At 42.9% G+C, this 15,369-nt stretch overlaps 1 protein-coding gene across 4 annotated transcripts in view; it reads right to left on the minus strand.

Moving 5' to 3' along the window:
• SORCS1 (sortilin related VPS10 domain containing receptor 1) overlaps positions 1-15,369 on the minus strand; it is a 484,554-nt gene that overhangs the window by 210,856 nt on the left and 258,329 nt on the right. The window lies entirely within an intron of this gene.

Below are 15,369 nucleotides of genomic sequence, written 5' to 3' on the forward strand. Positions count from 1 at the left end.
TCAAAAAACATTTTTTTTTCAAGAAGCACCCCTCCCTGAGCTTAATAAATATCTTTGAAAAGTTTGCAACAGTAGCCTCTCACGACTCTGCAAAGTTAAATTGGTAGAAAGCACCTCTGTACCCTGAAGTAACTGAGAATTACTTATTCCAGCCTCTACTTACTTCACTCTAGGTGGGGCGCACTGCCTGCACCCTGAGCTTTCCTGAGTCACTCTGAAAGACCGTGGCTAACCCATGTCCTTTAATCTCAAAAATACCCTAAGCACGTCTACATGCCCTTGACCTTTTTCCCACCCAGTGGTCAAATACAGATTACAGTTGTCTTTCTGTGAGAGGAATAATGAACCCTGTTTTAATGTCAGTCAGAGACAAATGGAAAAATTTCTATCAAAGCTCCCATTGTCCAGCAGAGGGCAGCTGGCTCCAAACACATAACAATATTTTATACTTGCATCACCAACACCAAAAGATGGACTGACTTATTTTGTTTTTATAAAGAAAAATGAAACCAAGAGGTTCACTGAAAAATTATATCTTCTCTTAGTACAGCTCACCTCTGTTCAGTGAAGTGTAGTCTTAGGTCTACCTGCGGCAGAATCATGGGGAGATGGGTGGGGGGGTACCTGCTGTTAAAATGCAGATTCTCAGGTCTTCTTCATATGACTCTTACATAGACTGAGGTTTAAGAACTCCAGTACTAATTTAGACACTTCATTCCACCAATCTCTGAAAGGCAGGTAAACATATCTTCAAGGATCTTCATACATATCAGGGAGACCCAAAGATATAAGAACATTCAAGCTACGGCACCCCTCTATAAAGGCTACCAGGCAGAATTACCCTTGCTGTTTGCTTTATGGAGTGGATGCTATTATCTCTCACGTGCCCTCAGGGGAAATAACCGTGGCCCTAGGGAGACTCTGCTGGTTAACCAAGAAGCTGGGGAAAATCCCCACGCTGCCACGTCCTTGTGCCGTTGTTACCAGCTACACCACCCGCACCACCCCACTCTGAGCCTTAGTTTTCTCAGCATTGCAGTGGAGTTCATGGTGCTCACACTGCTGGTTTCAGAGTTTTGCGTTGTTTTGTTTCTGCATCAACCATTATCACCAATACATTTCTCACATGTGCACCTCCCAGCGTCCATTGTACCACAATCACCGACTTGAGTGAGCGGCAGGAAGCACACTGTTCTAGTTCTTCTTTCAAAAGTGTGAGTCTGGGACAACTCCCGCAACACTTAGCCCAAGAGGCAAAGAGAGATGACTAGTTCCAGCTCAGATCTAGTTTAAACAATCCCCTTTTACTGCTTCTCTTTACATCTCTCCCTCTCACAGTTTTCATAGTTTCCTTTACGCATTTGACGTAGAGAAAAGAAATAAACAAGAGGGGAAGTTTATTCACTAGGGCCCACATGTCCTGACTTAACAGATAAATGCAATGTCTTTTATTTTTTAATTTTTAGTTTTAGTAGTTTTCTGCTGATGCCACAGAGAAGAGGATCTGCTTCCTAGGAAACTGGGAGGCAGGAAAAACTCCTCCAGAAAAGTGGGTGCCTAGAGACATGGAAGATGGGACAGTCCGGGGTCAAAGGCAATGACAGAGTCACAGGCATGATCAGAACCCACGAATGAAGATCGGCAAGGAGAGCAACAGGACCCGCCCGGCATGTACAGGCAACGATGGGAGAGCCACTTCTCAGCTGGCATTCCACCCAGGGGCATCATCAGGACCGAGGAATCTACCGCTGAGCCGATCGCCGCACCAAACGTTGGCCACGCTGACTTGCTGACGTCACTGGCCACGGGTGGATGAGCAGCTAGATGCGTGTCTGACATGCACCCCCTATGGTGGGAATAACCACCCAGAGTGCCCACAGTGAATCAACACGGGGGGCCTGCTAGGCCACCAGGGCGGCTCAGAGTCACGACGGGGACAGGGCCAGTCAGGGGAATGATATGACAGACCCGAAAGGTACCATGAGGGTCATTTTGTCCATCGTCCTGCCATAGCAAATCTGTGCTGAGTATTTCTGACAACTCCACTCTCTGAAATATTGAGGAAGAAAAAATATTCCCAAACTTCCTGTGATTTATTCATTCATCCATTCATTCATGTGTTTCACTTATTTTTTTAGTATTTGTTGAGTTCTCACTGGGAGCCAGTACTGGGGCCTGGGGTTAAAATGAAGGTTGTTTTTAGACCCGTGCTATAGAATCCTGCTTAGATTTGTAGAAGCGTCAGGCTTATCCTGTACAGGTATGGAGGCTGTTCTCATGAAGTGACAAGCAGGAGGCTGAATGATTTCATACAAGCTGATTTAAAATGTGGCATACGGTTTGCCTTTACATTCTCTCGGTGCTTTGCATTTTATCTGAGATGATATAATCCATATTTGAAACATGAATTTTATTAAAGGTTTACAAAGAAACCAGCCCCTGGTCTCCTGAGTGCTCATAAAAAGTAACCCTCCCAGATGAGAAAACTGGAGTAACGTTTGGAAAATGGTTAACTATGAAAGAGGGGGCATGGGCCAGAATGCACAGATCTGGGTCCTCTCCACCTCACAGCGTTTTTATAGAGATGAGATGATTATATACATACACACTTTTGTAGGCATTTTGAAAATATATTCTGTGTTAAATATATAAAGTGGTACTCTCTCTTTCATATAAATGAACTTTGGGAGAAAAAGAAGAAAGAAAGGAAGAAGGGAGGGAATAAGGAAAGAAAATGAAAGGAGAAACAAACTAAGTAATTGTAAACAGGTAATATTCCATTTCAACATCATTCTCTCCTGCATATTTCTTTGTTATTCCCCTGAGTCGGGTTTATATGGGAGGAACATAATGAAACATAGGCGAAACTTTATATGTAACCAATCAGACCCAAATGGTTTGGGTTCAATAATCTTCTGGGTCTTATCATATGAGTGTAACCAGCTCGCCCCGGTTGCTGGCTAATGGAATGCCAGTATGGATCTCCAGGGAGCCAGACAACTTCCCACTCACTGCCTTACACTCCCAGGCTGAACCAAGAGTTGTGGGTGGGGAATGTGAAATGTTGCGGCCCTTGGGAAATTTGAATCCCTCATACAAGTGTTATCTTCAGAAGTCTATAAAATTTCAAACAGTAAAGAGGGATAACGGGGAGGATAATGCAACTGCAGGGACCATTTTCTCTGCAGACCCAAGAATGAGCTGCATTCCATCAGCCCTGCTGTTCGCACTAACGGCGCGGGCACAAGGTGGGAGGAAGAGGCTATTTCTACAAGAGGACCATGCTTCCCATCAAACTTTAACTTGCTTAGATCTGGAATTTTAAACTAAGCGGGGAAAGGCAAATTTCAAGCTCCATTTCCTTGTAGGAAATCGGGACTTCTTATCTCAATCTGAGCATAGCTGGCTCGTTCCTGGTCCATTGTGCTCACACTGTGGTCATTTCTGCTAAAATCACTGGGTCAGTAGAAGTTGGCTTCAAATTCCATTAAAATGTCAGCCTTGTCATACCCCCAGCACAACAGAAGATGACAATAGAAACAATGAGTAACAGAGCTACAGAGGAGATGATACATCTCAATATACTCCTGCGTTCCTTCCCCTAAATTAGCACATGTTAAGGCTACTGGTTTGCCAAAAGAAAAATCATAATCGTATTCTGATGAACATCTGTGATCACAGACAAACTGCTTCCAAATGTCCTGATCTCAAATTCCATTATAAAAAGAAAGTTACGTGTACCTAAAGGCTACTGTCTAGCACTGTGCTAGCAACTCCTATGACTTGGCATGCAGAGGGCTGCATGTCTGACTTCCATTCTTTAGGGCTTTGGTCCCTATCAGCTTGCTGCCCAGCAGGCCAGCTATGTACAGGACAGAATGGCCCTGCAATTAGCAACGAATCACCATCATGTAACTGGAGAGCCCTGCTAATATGTGAATCTGGGATAAACCTGCAGGCAATGTCCCAAACTTTGCCTAATTATTTTATTTATGTAGTGTCTTCATTTGTGTAGCTACAAAAGGTGATTTAACTGAAAACTGTTGTTAACTTTGGTCGTCTGACCCTTTTTCTTCCGCAGAAAGCGTGCATTTCCATTTGCAAGTCACTTTCTTCTTGTTTTGAAAAGAAAAATAAGAAGACTCGGACAAAGAAGAATGAATCCCACCAGTTTTACTGGGCATTGAGCCAGAATTACAGCAAGCACTGCAGGAATAAAAAGCAATAGATTTTAATTGGTGCCTAGGGGTGAAGGTCAGCTCTCTGGGAACAATGGGCATCTATGGTAGTAATTGACTGGTTCCTTGGTGGGAGTCGGTAAATGTCAGCAGTACACTTCCAAATGGAATCACAGAGGGCTTGGGCCCCAGAAACAAAGACAGCATTAGCCAGTCAAAAAAATATATGTAAATCTGCTGGTGAAATAATGCATTAATAAAACATAAGGGCTGGACATACACACAAACACACCACATAATGTACATTCAAAAGAAAGCAGACTTTCCAGTATTAGCCAAGTGCCTTCCCAAGACCCAACATCTTTTTCCCAAGCACGAGTCGGCTCTCTTCCTGGACAGTCTCTGGAACTTAAACACTATCATTCTTTGAGTCAAGCCAGATGGGTGGTTTGGCTCCTGAAGCTACAATCAGCCCAGGAAAACTGGGGTTTGCTGAAAGAGAAGGCATCAGTATTTATTAAGTTCTAGCTATTCTATCTTTCAAGAGAGTTTGGGCCACTTTTAGGAAGTAGGGGTGGGGGAAGATGAGCTACTGGTCACAGAAACACCAGAAGCCCCTCCCCTCCTGATCCCCCACAAATGCTTGACTGCTTCTCTTGTCCCCTTGTTTCACCTCGTGCTTCTCACTTCCCCATGATGCCCAATATCTACCCCCCACCCCGATGCGGGTGCTCTCCTAGCATTCAGTAAGCTTCATGGGACTACATTGTCTAAATTAACAATTAGAATAAACAATCTGCCAAAGAAGCAGTTTTAGGATGCCAAAGAGCAGGACATGTAATTATATATTATCGAATTATTAAAATTTCAGGAAACGAAAGGCACAGTACCTGTACCAATGCGCACCCCAAGCTCACTTCTACGTACACACCTCGCCCTTCCGTCTCCCCCGTCTTTGAAGACAGGGCCCTGTTTTACGCACGCTTGTGTCTCTATCGCCTAGCTCTCAGTAGCGTGGCTTCCCCTAAGTGACATTCTTCTGTTGTGAATGTCACACCAGGCCGCTTCGTTGGGCAACCTAAGTCCTGCTGTGCTGCTTTCCCGACTACTCCAGCCTCCAGTCCTCTCCAAACCCTGTCATGTCATGAGGGTATTGTGTCGGTACCAAACGGCAGTTGTGAAAGGAGTCAAAACCAGCCAAGACCAGTGTCTGACTCACAGCCAGCATTCGAAAAATGTTAATTTTGTTGTTATCATTATCTGTTTCAAATTATACCGTCATGTCTTATGGACACAAATCACTCGGCATCGTCTGTCTTACACTGTCCTTTAATTGCATCCCTGCAGCAGATAGCAGGATATATAAGTGAGACAAGGTTCATGCTTTTTAAAAAATATTCACCAATGTGCTTGCAAAGAACTGGGCACAGATAAGATCTTCAATAAAATGTGTCGATTGAGTTCTTCTTAAAATTCACCTCCAAATCTCATCAATTGTTCTAATTGACCACTAATTACTTAAGATAAATGCTGAATATCTCAAAGCCATAAGGCAAGTTTTAGTTTTATTAATTTAATCTTAATAATGTTACCACTGCTCATTTATTGATTTTATAAGCAGCACAGGAAAAAAAGTTTATAGCAATTGAAAAGAAATTCTGCTATTATGTTGGAATTATAATATAATTAGATCATGGAGACAGGATTTTTTTTAAGTCTAATTAGTCAATGTGGTCATATAGGAATGGAAATTAGCATATTTTAAGTCAAAATAGGCACATGATTATTATCTGCAAATCAATCAAAGCTATACCAAGCCCTGTGGTCTGTGAACACTAGTTTCTCACCACACATGCACTGAAAAATAGTTTTCATTTTTTCTCCTTCTGAAGTTGATAAATACCTGCTTCCCTGTGAAGGCTTCCTGAGTCCCCACAGATAGAGTTCTATGTGCGTTCCTATTATGACACATACGGCCTGTCCTGAAACTGGCTGTTTCCCCATCCATATCCTCCACCCAACTGCACATCCTTAAAAGCGGAGACGCTGTCTTATGTTTCTATACCACTTCCTAATTCTCAGCAAAGATCTGCCACAATACACACATTCACTAATTTTGGTTGGTCTGACAAATGATAGCACAAGGCATGACCATGTAATTTGAAACAGATAATAATGATGATAATGAGACTAACATTTTTCGAGTGCCGGCTATGAGTCCCGTACTGTTCTTGGCTTGCTTTGATTCCTTTCATAACTGCCTTCTGATGTTGAAGCAATCCTTATATTTTATTTTACAGATACGAAAACGATCATGGAGAGGTTAATAACAGAAAACCCAACACATGAAACCGTGTCTAGAGGCTTACAACTGGTATGTGGCTTAGCCGGAATGCAAAGTGAGGCGGACGGGCTCCAGGGGCCGTGATACTAACCATGACACCAGAACTAATGTCTCCGCCAGGCTGAAATGCACAATGACCGCCTTCCAAAGACAAAGTGTAGCTCCACAGGGACTGCAGGTAGGTGCTGAGCTGGTACACCTGACACATGCGGAAAGCTCACATCAACAGGAGAGGGATGGGGGAGAGAGCATTAAAGGACAGACGTTCATTAATCGCAGGCAGGGGCGATGATACTTGATTCCAGGGAGCTGGGGAGCCCAGGTCTAGGCCTGCCACTCCCCCACACTTGAGTCACAATTGTGCTTTCCTTCCCGGCAAAACTAACCTCGGTCACAGCCGTCAACATCTTTTACTCTTTGGAAAGCCCTCAGGAAGAGCAGAGAGATAAGGGCAAATTGTGCTCCCTCTGCGAGTCTTAATAAGTTCCTGGTAAATCAGCCTTCCCCTCTCTCTGCGAGATCTCAGGAGATTCTAAATCTACTGGTGAAAATATTTATGATTTCATTATTTCTTTTTCTCCTACCTGTGTCTTCATCGTGCTCTTTGTATTAGCTTCCTGTCATCACTGTTTTGTTACTTTCCATGCTTTGCAGTATCTCTGCCATCTTCCCTCTTGGCTTAACATCTGTGCCCTTCCTCCATACATCTCTTTCCTTATCTGTGAGAGGTTGTGTGTTCGGGGTATTTTATTTTCCCCACTCTTTATGTTTTGGATTCATTGTCCTTTTCTCCTCTACAGGCATGCTCATTTCTTGGTGGCAGATGCTTTCAATCACAGCAATGCTTGGTATTCTAGTCCCCAAACAAACACGCACAGCCCCAGGCGGCCAGAGAAGAGATGGCTCTTCCCCATCATCAAACCACCTATCACACTGCAGGCCTTTACAACTAGAAGATCCAAGCCCATCCTGCTGCCTACAAGCGATAGTATTTTGTTCTGCAGAAGTCATTTGAAGTCGTTGACTTGGAGGGACACGGAATAAAAAGCACGCTGGAGTCAGAGGCCCAGTCCACCAGGAGGAGGGTGCCTCGCAGAACAGCAGGACAAAAGCATCAAAAGAAGGTTTGGTCAAGAGAAAAGTCGGGCCAGAAAAAAGTATGTACACATGGAAGCAACTTAGCCTCTGAGGCTGCTGGTGCTCTCTTAACTTCTCCAGGGAAGGAAAAAAAAGTAGTCATATTAAAGATTCGTTGACCTTAACTTTGTTTTTCAGGACAGCACCAAGAGAAAGCGTGGGGCAGATCTGATATATTGCAGTGAAACGTCCCCACCCTGGTAAATATGGCAAATTTCCTGGAGCGGCTGGCATCCGTCTCCATCCATCACGAGAGCAGCACGGGCTATTCACTAGAAACAAATGTTCTAGATACAGTATGTCAAACGGCGGATGATGGAAACCTCTGAGAAACCACAGGGAGTGTGCTGGAAGCAAACAGACCAGAATGTTGAAAAGACCTCTGACCATTTTCCACAGCAGAGCGTAACTCGGAACCAACCTGAGATAATGCATTTGACCTTCATAAAAGGGTAATGGATGGGCATTTAACGTCAGGCCAGCCAGGCTGCAGAGAATACCAGTTCTCTCGAAGACAGATGACGAGGCAAAAATAAATAAGTAGGTAGGTAATAGATAAGTAAATTTGTAAGCCCGCTCCCCAGAGATGGTTAAGGTAGGGAGTCTGTCGTGCATACCTGAAGAAGGAGCAGCCCCTTCACAGGCTGCCCTTCCTCCTCCAGCACAGCTGCTCCCCAGGCTGGGGGGGGGGGGTGGGGGGGTGGGGGGGGGTGTAGCCCGCCCCATCTCTCCTCAGTGCTGTGAGTAACATGCAGCTTCCGGCACAGCCAGGCCTCATGAATATTTGGAGACCAACATGAGCGATCTCTATCCCGATTAACTTCATTTGTTAAAAAGGAATATATCCAAAGGACAAAGTTTTGTTTATTTTTTTCTCCCACTTGGTGAAGAAATACCACCTGAAGCCAACTAGAAGGCATTATCTAAACTTAAAAAAAAAGATGTCGATCTGAGGGTTCACCTAACATCTTTGTAATACCTATCTGTTTATCTAGCCACCACCTATACTTTGTGAACATAAATGTGGCTAATAAAATTCTGAATTATAGTATCAACGCCGTATAAACTTGATCCTCACGCAAACATAACCTAGTTTTTTAAGGTCAGCAATTCATGATTAATACTTAATGTATTAGGTGTTTATTATATGTGATAGACACGTCTTACAAATGAGGAATGACAAATAGGTGATACTAACAATGCAAGAAACTTCTTTCCAATAAAAAAGTATTTAGTAATACTTGAAGCCACATGAAATAGAACAGTAAACTACTAGTTAACTTGATCAGTTCTGAGAAACCAGGCATATTGTGAGCTGCTTTTTTTTTCTGCTTTTATTTCTTTTAACATAGTGTTAGACACAATACAATTCAGTAAAGGTACCTACTGTGTAATATACTATGCTGAAATAAAAAAGACTGCTTTTTTATTTGTGAATGTTATCACAGGAGCTTTGGCTCTATAAAATAGCACCAGGTACCTGGGCGTTTGAGGTGTCACTCAGTATACAGAGGAGGAATGGTCTGGGTCAGAGTTTTTTCCCAACTGGGTTCTATGGAGCCTAGGAGTTCCTGGGGGCTCCCTACCGCCGCCACCACAGGACTCAGAGGGAGCTCACTAGTGGGTGTGGCTCCTGGCGCTCTGCCCCTATTTTAAACAGAGCACTTTGCACGGATTATTCTGTAACTTGTTTGAAACCCAGGGGCTTGAATGACTGCTGGAAAATCACCCAAGGGAAAAAATGTAGATGTGGCATACTTTCTTGGATTTCATGTTACCTTGGAATGCTTGAGAATGGAACAACGCTTAATGGACTGAAACAGTATAAACAGTACACAGCTGTACCCAGGAAGGATCAAAGGAGATAATCTCTTCCGTCAGCCACCCTTGCCCAGGTAAAGTACAGGGAAGTAGTAAGCATTTATTCACTAAAAATGTCACTTGTTGAAGTTTGGAAAATGCCATTACCACTATGTCTCTGAGTTCGTGCATCACACTTCTTTATGAATGAAACACACATTATTTTTAAGAGATTAGAGGCAAAGGCATGATCTTGTGTACCAAGAGACAGATAAAAGAGTTGGGGTGGAATGAGCAAGTGCCGGGTGTCCGCAAGGGAGATGTCACACACCCCCTTTGATGTATAATACAACATGCGGGCTCCCCGTGGCCTTGGCAGATAATGCCGAGTGAGGGCTATGCAAAGTCCTCGCACTTTAAATATTAATCATGTTCTCCTTGGCTGGAAAAGATGAAATTCTACATCATAGCCTAGAAATGACTAAAACCTACAGGGATGTATATTTTTTAATATCTTTGTTTATTCATTTGAAAGAACTAATTTTATAATTAGAGAAAATAAATGAGTCAAAGTTGCTCTCACAAGGTACTTTCCTTTTCAAGGCCCAGCCTAGGAGTCCAAAACCCAGCCTGAGTTCAACTCGAATCCTCGGCTATGGTACCTACTGCGTACCAGCACCCTGTGCTTGTTAGTGTCTACACAACCCATGAAGGCACTTAATAGCATCTAGGACTTTGCATTCTAAAGGGCTGGGGGTTAGACAGTCAAAAATAACTATAATCAGAAGAGATGGGAGAGGGGTGTGGGGGAATGGTTGAAGAGGGAGGGGATTAAGAAGTACAAACAGGTGCTCAAAGAACAACCATGGGGATATGAAGGGCAGTACAGGAAAGGGAGTAGCCACAGAACTTATACGAATGGCCCATGGACATGAACACTGGTGGGGTGGATTGCTTGAGGGAGTGGAGGGTGCTGGGTGGAGGGGGGAAAGGGGAGGAAATTGGGACAACTGCAATAGCATAATCAATACAAAGAAACAAGAGAAAAGTGTTAGAATAGAAAAGCATGCGCCTTGGAGATAAGAGAGTGAGAAAATCTCGTTAGTGGAACTGATGAGATTTTATGGACTAGGTGGCATCTGTGGTTTACTTTAAAGGTCTAATGATCTTAGCATTTCATTCACCAGCTGCATGCAACCTCTCAGGCATGTCAGCCAACTCTCCCGAACTTGGTTTCCACGTCTAGGAAGTGGAAAAGCAGAATCCGAACACGCCCAACATCTCTTAGGTTCTGATTCGGTGATTCCAGAATTTTCCCTAAGAGATGCTGGCAGACTCTATCAGCCACTTCTTTCTTGCCCCCAAAAGTCACACACATGATAAAGACCACCCAAGCACATGACAAGAAGAATTAAGCAAGCCCAGGATATAAAGAGAAGAGGCAAGGGATCAATAATTAAATGCTAATTTGGAAAGTGCCACATACAGTATGGTAATTAAAACCTAAACATCTGGAGAAAAGACAGTGTTTAATGTTGGCATGTACCAAGAGACCCCAAAGAATGATCAATGTGTTCTGGGGACTGGGGTCCTATTTATAGGATGAAAGTCTTGAAAGGCTCTCCCCGCAGGAAGCAGGAATAATACTAATGAAGTGGTGATAACACAGAAGGAGAAGCAACAGGAGCTGGAGGGGGCACAGGAGATAGAAAGAACAAATATTCTCTAGTTTTGTTTTTTTTTTCCTTTGCTGGAAACACCGTATGCAGAGAATACGAGGGTCTAACAACTAAATGATGGGCTACTCCACATTTTTAAAGAAAACTCTTTCTTGTTACTCTCTTCCCTTGAATCCACCTGGGATTTCGTATTCTTTAAACCTTGAAGATGTTAACAACGTCTCGTGAAGGGAGAACAGCTAAGGTTGGGTGGGGTGATGGGAAAGGTATTGCTGATAAATACACTCAGAGTGTAAAGAAACATTCCTTTCAGGCAGAATATAATTATAAATTCAGTGAGAGTGAGACTGGAATTTCAGCACTGATTTTTTTTTCTTTGCTACATGTGTGTTGTTCTTCTCATCACCCTCTACATGTCAGCTGTTCGTTTCAGGCATAGTTTAAATGATCTTTTCTCTCAGAAGATTATATATATATATGCATCCAATAAACCACTGATGACACAAACAAGCATTGGGATTTGCCATGAACTGGGGGTGGGGGAGTGCTCTCCCTTGGAGACATGGTGACAGATAGCTAAGCCTGCCTATCCTCTGCCACTAGGATCCACCCCATCCTTGTTCTTTCGAGCCCGCCTCATATATCAGAGGCCTGGGGCAGGGTTCCTCCTGAAAGAGAGTACGCAGTGAGCTAGGATAATACCTGGAGGCAGGCTTTCTGTGTCTCTTACTCAAGATTTTCTGTCCTGACCTGTGAACGCATTACAGTTTCACTGCAACAGACCTATCCAAGAAAAGCTGCTGTAATCTACGGCAGACGGCCCATGGGCGATCATCAATTTAACCTGTAAATAAGGGCCTGCTTTGTTCTGGACTCTGATCCCAGTGATGTCCCTAACAAGCTGCCTGCAAAGCCAGGGCATGATGCCCGCTGCTGGCGTTGGGCTGATTGAGGATCTGCACTGGTCCTCACAAGCAGCTAAAAATAGCAATAAAAACAAAACAGGTTTCTGGGACTGCGGGACAGTTACCCTGATGCCCGTTTTATTCCATTGGCTCTCACAGATGTGAAAAGCAAATAGAAGTATCTGGTAGAAAAGATGTTAACTTGTTGGACAGCACCCTAGAGAACTGCAAGAATTAATGCAACCCTTTCAAGGAGCCTGCCTTTCCACGGGAGGATGCAGAAGTCCTGGGAGACCTGGAAGGAACTTAAGTGCCTTTGTCCCGCATAATTAACAGAGCCTGATCCTTCTTTGCTGCTTCTCCTCTTTCTCCTCCTTATCCTCCTCTCCCCTCTTTTTTTAACATAAATTCTCATTGATCGGGGAAACATATTCACATTTTAAAATGTTGCATAGGTACTATCTCTTTGGTCCAACTGGGTCCCTTTGGGGGGAAGAAATACATTTTTCATGATGATAAATTCATCTCATAAGTAGAAAAACTGCACACAAATTCACTGTTATGTCAACTTTATTGATTTTTTGCACCATTGTAAAGAACTTCATTGTCCTCCAATATTTCTTAAATCTAACAACCTCGCAGAAAGTGACCCTGAAGGCCTCCTGTATCTGCAGAGGAAAACTCCCTTCTTTGTGGTTCTCCCACAAACACTGATTGAAACAGCTCAGGCCTGACCCTGATTCTGGCAGGTACCTGTCCCAGAGGAATCTCTTCTCTCTCTGTCATGGGCAACACCTTTTTTTCTCAAGTTTTGATTTTCAGCAAACTGCCCACAGCCAAAGGCCCTCTTTTAGGCCCTCAGATGACTGCAGAGTAAATGAGCACACAGCCTGGTGGGCACTGGTGCGGTGACGTGAGTGGGTTCGACGGCAGGGCTCCTTGCTGGATTCTGTCTCCGCTTTCCTTCCTCTCTTAAGAGCTACATCAGGATGTCACAGTCCCACTCTTCAAGTCCTGCTCCTGCAAACAACCTTGGAATCTCTAGGTCATGGCTAATTCTGCTGCTAATGAAAAGGCTGTGCTTACATGCAATGTTTGACATCTTATGTTTTTAAATCATATTCTTCTCTAATGGCATCATTAAAAGAGGCCATCACTAGATTAGAACAATGTTCAGGTCTCTTCCACTAAATGTCTTTGTTTTGGCCTGTATCACTCTACATATGGGAAAATGTAAGTGACTCACCCAAAGTTACCTGCGAGGCAGAAGCTCTCTCAAGGCAACTTTCGATTATAAGAACTCATATGGCATTTGTTATGAGGATACAGGACCTCTGAGGATAGAGCTCTGGCTTATTTCCCTTTGTATCCTGTGGTGTCTCTAGTGTGTTGATTGCTAAACAAAATTTACTAAAAATGTGAACTAGAGGAAAAAATCAATAGGGATTACAAAGAATTGATGCAAGGCCAACAAGCATAGCTAAAGCTCGTTGTAAAAATAAAGGATATAGGTTCAGCTCCTCGACTTAGGAGATTTATATACAGCAGATCAAAATTATTTACATGTAATTGTTGATGATGGACCAATAACCAGCCAGTAAGGGGACACTAGGAAAGTTCAGGGTATATTTCTAAACATACAAGGATGACATTACTGAACTGTGCTGTGTAATACTGGTATAATACAGGGGCCATCAGCCAAATATGTGTATTTATATTTAAATTACTTGAAATTAAATAAAACATAAAATCCAGTTCCTTAGTCATACTTGCCACATTTGACACACTCAGTAGCCCCAAGTGGTTTGTGTCTACAGTATTGGACAGTTTAGAGAAACTTTTCTATTGCTGTAGAAAGTTCTAAGGAACACTGCTGTTTATAGAGGATAATTGGACGTAATAGTAGTCTATTATCTCCAATAATTATATGAAGAAGGAGGGGGAGGAAGGTGAGAAAAGGAGAATAAAGTGAAGTGAAAACATTGATTAAGCTTAACTACTCTGTCCTAAACACTTGAAATGACTTCGTATTTTCATATAATCCTCACAACTTTCCTCCTGAGGTAGGAACTATAATTATCCCCTATTTTAAATTGATGACACTGGACTTGGAGAGATTAGGTAAATGACCATAGTTGTACATTTGTTAAATGGTTTAGATGAGTTTATACTCAAGCCATCAGAACAGAATCTATGGGCACCTGATACATTATGCTGCTTCTATTGAAGAACTTGAAAGGTTTAAAGCCAGGGGGAACACGACACTTGTGTAAGTGGTTCTCCACCTAGACACACACCGGAAGTATCAGGGGAGCTCGCTCAGGGTCCAGGTGCCTGAGCCCCAGTCCACAGCAACAGGGACTAAGGCTTGCACATTCGGGGACCACCCAGTGCCTTGAATGCGAAGCCAGTGTTGAAAACAACTGTTTAGAGATGTTCTCGTCCACCTTTCACAGTCCGAATGAGAAAATGCAGACCCTACCCAAGGCAGCTAACAGTAACTACTCACAGACCTGAAATGAGAACCCAGATATCAGTGCATATTCCTAACAGAATGTGGCTTAGGGCATACTGATCAACAACACTTTTCTGTTTCCTGATGAACACTACTATTTCATGTAATTCATGTAATACTTAGAAATTGTGTCGCAGTTTAGAATTTGACAATGCAAGAATTTGACCAAGCAATTCTCCTCCTGAGACAAATAGATCTTTCTTATTTAAATGCAAACATTTTCTTCCTAAGAAAATAACATCTCTCAGAACAGTAATAGCAGTGGTATAATGTACTATGACCACCCACCAAGAAAAAGGAATTCTAGTCTCATTTGCACCCATAACTCTGCAATGGGAACAAACCATTTTCTTCTTTTAAACCTTAGTTTTATCATCTGTAAAATCAGGGAGTGGTATTTGCTGATCTACAAGGCTCTTTTTAGCAGAAGCTTCATCCTGGCATTTGTATGCAGGTTGAATAAACTTTAGAAATGAAACTTCCAACCTTCTGTAAGACAATGCATTTGTTTCAATTCTAGTTAATCTATTTACTCCATGTCAGGGGAAAACAGAGGACAACACATGAAAATCTCTCCTTTTTTTCTGTTTTGTCAAGGCCCGTTCTGATTCTTGTCACTGATTGGTCATCGGTCTCACAAGAGCGTCAGCAGCATCCATCTAACAAGACTCATTTCCTGCAGTTGCCTTTTGGAAAAGGTAATGATATACCTCCCCTTGCCGTCCTACAGTCACAGCTGCTGACCTGCAAATTACGATGTGTCAGACATTTTACCACCTTATCATTCATCAGCTCATCTATGCATCTCTTC

This window comes from Phyllostomus hastatus, unplaced genomic scaffold (assembly GCF_019186645.2).
Source record: "Phyllostomus hastatus isolate PE091 unplaced genomic scaffold, TTU_PhHast_1.1 phas_scaffold_1066, whole genome shotgun sequence".
NCBI lineage: Eukaryota > Metazoa > Chordata > Mammalia > Chiroptera > Phyllostomidae > Phyllostomus > Phyllostomus hastatus.